We start from the raw sequence: 6,000 nt of genomic DNA, 5'->3' as shown, positions 1-6,000 counted from the left end.
ACCACTGCACGTTTCAGCTTGGTATTTGGTGTGTTGATGCATCCTGGGCTATAGATGGGATTTTGTTCAAATGAAGTCTGCATTGCCAAAATTATGCAAATGAGCTTACAAAATGTGAAAATGGTTAAGAATTAATAACTCAAGAACCGCTTTTTTGATTGCTTTGAAAATTTGTGTGCAAGTACCTTAGGTGAACCTTATACAGTTTTATGAATATTGTGAAGATATCCTTAATTTTGTATTTTTGCTGAATTTTTTGTGATTTTTCTCATTTTCAGTAAAAATTCTTCTTCTCTGAAACCACCAGCCCAATCGCTCTCAAATTTGGGTTGTCTCTTTGCAAGGGTGTTACTCTTCTAATTTGTTGAAATTATGACAAAATTGGGAAAATTACTATTTTTGAGCAATTTTGTCATTTTTGGTCAAAAAATCTTAAACAGTATTTCCTTTTTAAAACCCCTGGACAGACAGCTTTCATATTTGGTACACAGACATACAGAGATGACAATAGTTAGACATGTTGAAATTGTCCTGAAGTATAAAAATTTGTATTTTTAAGACAATATTGTCATTTTTGGTCAAGAAAACTTTATCTCAAAATTACTTGTTTGATAGCTTTGTAATTTGGTATAAAGTCCCTTGTTTGATAGCTTTGTAATTTGGTATAAAGTCCCGAAAGATGTATTATATAGATAAATTTTCTGCTCAAAGTGTTGGTAAACCCAAAAATTTGTATATTTTAGGTAATTTTCTCAGTTTGTGACCTTAATGACCTACATCAACCCAGGATATGTTGTTAGACAATTTTGAAGGCTGTGAACATAATTTTGTCATGTTTGGTATCATTTTGTAGGAAAATTTAATCCAGAAAACAAAGCTAAGGTGATTTTTTTTCATTTTGGACCAATTTTTGCAACTTTTTTGTGTAAGACATACAAGAACTGATGAGAAATTTGGATTCGGGATATTTCCACATGTTGTAACACCGCCCACAGTGGAAGGCATTTCACTATCTGTTACTACCTTAAGTGCTATTTACATTAGAATGATAACACTCATGGCTTCGTTCGTTTTTACATATTGGAAGTTGGAACATACAAGGTTTATCTAACAAGTGTTTAGACTGTGATTTTGAACGAATTATTAGCAATTTTGATATTGCTTGTATTCAAGAAACTTGGCTTTCTAGTTCACGTAATGTAAGTTTAAATGGTTATAATTATTTTCGATCCGATCGTAAAACTCGTCACAACGTGGTAAGAGAGCTGCTGGGGATGTATAGTTTTCTTCAAATCTAATCTCAAAGTGGGCATTCACAAACTGGGTTCTAAAATTTCTGATCTTCTTTGGATTAAGCTTGATAAGAATGTTTTTGCATTGAAAAAGACATTTTTATTTGTTGTGTTTACATACCTCCACAAGGATCTGTTATGCACTTAACTAATGACTATTTTGAGACTCTCCAATCTGAAATGTTGTATTATTCTTGTTTTGGAGATATCATCCTATTGGGAGACTTTAATGCCAGATCAGGCAATCTGCAGGATTTTATAAAATATGATGATATAATGTATAGTCCTGTGCCTGATGATTATACACCAGATAACATTAATGAGAGGTTTACTATGGATGATGGGAATTCTTGTAAAAACAACTTCGGTAGACAACTTATTGAAATGTGTATTAAAAATAGTTTATTAATTTTAAATGGTAGGACGATTGGCGATCTCAATGGAAAACCCACTTGCTATAAGAGTAATGGTCACAGCATTGTAGATTATTGTATTGTTGCTAAACATTTCTTTAGTTCTGTTCAGTATTTTAGAGTGTATGATTTTACACATCTTTCTGATCATTGCCCAATAGGTTTCTGCATTGAGTTGAATTCTGATTTGTCTTGATGTTAACAATCAAGATGTATGTAAACCTTGCCCAGGTAGATACATATGGGATGATGATGCTAAGCAAAGATTTATAGATCGCCTTCACTGCCCTTCTATTCAGAAAGAGCTTAACCAATTTAATTCTGTTTGTGACACAGCATCTTGTGATGATGCAGTTGCTACCTTTGAGTCCATTATTAAAAAGTCTCGGACAGTTCATTAAGAAAAATTACACCAAGGGTGAAAACCAAGAAATCAAGGGCAAAAAAGCAAAGGTGGTTTGATAAATCTTGTTATTTAGCTAGGAAGGACTTACGTGAGGCATGTAAGTTATTGGGTCGCTTTCCTAGTGACCCTTTCATCCGTGGCAGATGTTTCAAATTGAAGAAAGAATATAAAAAGTTGATCAAACACAAAAAATCTACTTTCAAAAAGAATCAGATTGCACAGTTAGAAAACGCACATACTAACAAAAGTACTGATTTCTGGAAACTTTGGAAAGAAGTAACAGAGGTGCACACAGAAAACAAAGGAGCATCTTCCATCTCCCCTAATATTTGGTATGAACATTTTAAGAAGTTAGGCAATTTTGATTCTGCTGAAATAGACACGTGGTCGAAAATGGTTGTTACTGATTTAACTGGGTTAGAAATGAGCAACAATGAAAATATATGTCCCATCTTAAATTGCTATTTCTCCAATTCAGAATTACAAAAAGTACTTGGCAAATTAAAGTCTGGGAAATCCCCAGGAACGGATGGTATTTTAAATGAGATGTTGAAATTTGGGGGCCATTCCCTTCTCAACTCACTTTGTTTTTGTTCAATGCTATTCTTCGATCAGGCAGCTTTCCAAATTCATGGAAAACTGCCTTTATAGTACCAATTTACAAATCAGGAGACAAGAATGATCCTTCTAATTATAGAGGTATTTCAATCAATAGTTGTATTGCTAAACTTTTTACTTCTGCCCTTAATTGTAGACTTGTTACCTTTTGAATAAGAAGGGAATTAATACACCTTTCCAGTCTGGTTTTAGAGCTAAGAGAAGGACTGCAGATAATGTTTTTGTCTTAAAATCAGCTGTTGACAAATATTTGTATTCTTCAGATAAGGTTACAGATTGTATGCCCTGTCACAAACGTATGTTCTGCTGCTTTATTGATTTCCATAAGGCCTTCGATAGAGTATGGAGGACTGGTTTGCTTTGGAAACTTAAAAACTATGGTATCAATGGGAATTTTTACATGCTTATTAAGTCTATGTATGAGAATGTCAGTTATTGTGTGAAAACTAATAACAATTTTACTGACAACTTCATGTCCAATATTGGGGTTAAGCAGGGCTGCAATTTAAGTCCTACTTTATTTAATATTTATTTGAATGATCTTCCTGGGATTTTTGACTCTGTTAATGACTGCCCTATCAAACTTGGTACACTCTCTATTAGTTGTCTCTTGTATGCAGATGACTTGCTATTAATGTCTGAATCGCAAGCAGGATTACAAAGTTGTCTTGATAAATTGTATCATTTTTGTTCAAAATGGAAGCTTACAATTAGTACTAAGAAAACTAAGGTGATTATTTTTAATAAAACTAACAGGGTTCTCAAAAATATTACCTTACTTTATAATGGTATACCACTTGAGTTGGTGAATGAATATGTTACCTTGGCTTTGTAATAACTCCCAATGGTAAATTTAAGGGCAATTTTCGCAACCTCAAGTTAAAAGCAACAAAAGCTTTGTTTAGCCTATACAAGGGAATGTCTCACAATAATGGTTTCCCTGTCAAAGTTGCATTAGACCTTTTTGATCGTTTGATCGTACCCATTATGACTTATGGATGTGAAATTTGGGGAAACGAAATCAATGATAAGAAGAATTTTATGAATGATGTAAGTATTTCCTTTTACAGGTATTTACTTGGTGTTTCTAAACAAGCTCCACGAGCTGGTATTGTTGGTGAATTGGGTAGATACCCCATTCAGTTCACTGTTATACTACATATGATAAAATATTGGCATAGATTGGTTTTATCAGATGATATTCTACTATGTGCTGCATATACAACTGCTAAGCACCACTCCCAGTGGTTTGAGTATATTCAGTATATTCTGGATGATTATAGTGGAAGATCTATCTGGTCAAATATCTGTAACATTAATTTCACTGTTAAAACAGTTCACAGAGAACTGAAAGAAAGATATCGTGTCTCATGGATTAATGATTTACATAATGATGTAAGGACTCAGAGCGTGGACAAAAATAAACTAAGAACATACAGAAAATTTAAAACTTTATTTACTTTTGAGGAATACCTGATGGATATTACAAATATTAACTGCAGGAAATTGATTACCAAGTTTCGTATTTCTGATCATAATTTTACAAATTGAGATTGGCAGAAGGTCAGTCCCAAGAATCCCGTTAAATGAGAGATTTTGTACTTTTTGTAAGTCTTCTGTACAAGATGAGTTTCATTATATTATTAAGTGTGACAAATATGTTCATAATAGAAATACTCTTTTCACTAGAATGAAATCACATTTTGTGAACTTTGAATATTTAAGTGACAGAGAGAAATTCCTGTACATCATGAATTTTGAGGACAAGAAGCCTCTTTTAAGGTATATTTCTTACACTACAGATTCATCCCCAGCAGCAGTCTTACCTGAACATGTGTGTAATGTTTGATTTTGATTTGCTCTACTGCACTTCCCGAAGTGTGTTGTTATGCAATAAAGTATTATTATTATTATTATTATTATTAATTAAAAAATCTCCAAGGTTGTAAATGTACTTCCTGTCATTTGGTCTTATGTAACATTAAGGGTGGAACATTTGATATTCAGGAGGGGGTAGAGTCTAGAAGCTTGATGATGCAGCATTACTTTTTTACCAGATCCCCTGTACATTTTTTGCCCACTCCCACCTTTTCTTTTTATCAAGCCTTCTCTGTTTTTTGTTGTTGACATTTGCTTATGTATTTAGGATCTGCTTCTCCATTGCTATAGAAGTTGATATGCATGTTCCTAAAGATGACCTCAAATACCTAAGTTGGAGAACTTATTTGCTTTTGTCATTCTTGTTTTTCTTGGTTTAATATTTCTCGAATGGACCAATTCAAACCGAATGTGAGCACATAGTGTCTTTGACGGTATTTTTATAATTTTCCCATCTTTGCAAGACTGAGCGACATCATTCATTATGCAATGGGAACAAAAGTCACACTTGGTGTCTGAGACATTGTAGAATTTTTCTCTATCTAAGCATTCTCCTGGGACATACTTCTCTTTCTCTTTGGTTAAATACTGGTCTACCTTCCTCCTCCTATACTTATCAATGATGTAATCTCAGCCAGTATAACAATATACAATCATGTATACTCATGACGGAACACAAGGTGCCATCTATTCTGTGCAGTTGAATATTCAGCATAAAATGCCAAGTGTTGATGCTTAGCTTCACGACCTTCTATGGTATTTAATGCTACACCCTGATTGAATTCTCCCATTATTTCCTCCATGTGTAGAGGAATTATGTGGCCAATATACCACACTGTGGAATTCCACAGGTATGTAAGGGTGCCGGAAATCGACAAGTGCGGGGCCAAAGTGAGGGCTAGCACAATCAAAGTGCGAGCGAATGTGAGGGCTTGAAGTGAGGGCTCTCACAATCGAAGTGCGAGCGTATTTGAGGGTTGAGACTTGCGAAAATCAGTACTAAATTCACCTTGATCGAATGAAGACTTGTGATCAAAGTCACTTCTAAAAGCGCGATACGATCTCCACTGAAGTGTAAACGGCGCAGCCCTGTGTATGAGCATGCATGGAGCTACAGCATCAATCGAAGCTTCACGACATGAGCGAACGGCTATTAAAGTACATGACGTCCCTGACGGAAAAAATTTGTCAAACACCATAAAAATATGAATGAGGCATTTTGTAATCTTTACATCGTTGAGTTTCTTTAAGAATATAATGTCTGGCTGATTTTAAAAATCGGCGACTGACTGATCGGGCAGGGATCGCACATTCAAAGTGCTTGTCAAAGTGAAATCGAACGCTATATGTGCGACAGGCAGAAATATTAAAACATCAGTCATCGCCATGATTA

The sequence above is a fragment of the Ptychodera flava genome, chromosome 14 (genome assembly GCF_041260155.1).
Source record: "Ptychodera flava strain L36383 chromosome 14, AS_Pfla_20210202, whole genome shotgun sequence".
NCBI classification, from domain to species: domain Eukaryota; kingdom Metazoa; phylum Hemichordata; class Enteropneusta; family Ptychoderidae; genus Ptychodera; species Ptychodera flava.
Note: the sequence above shows the minus strand (reverse complement) of the source record.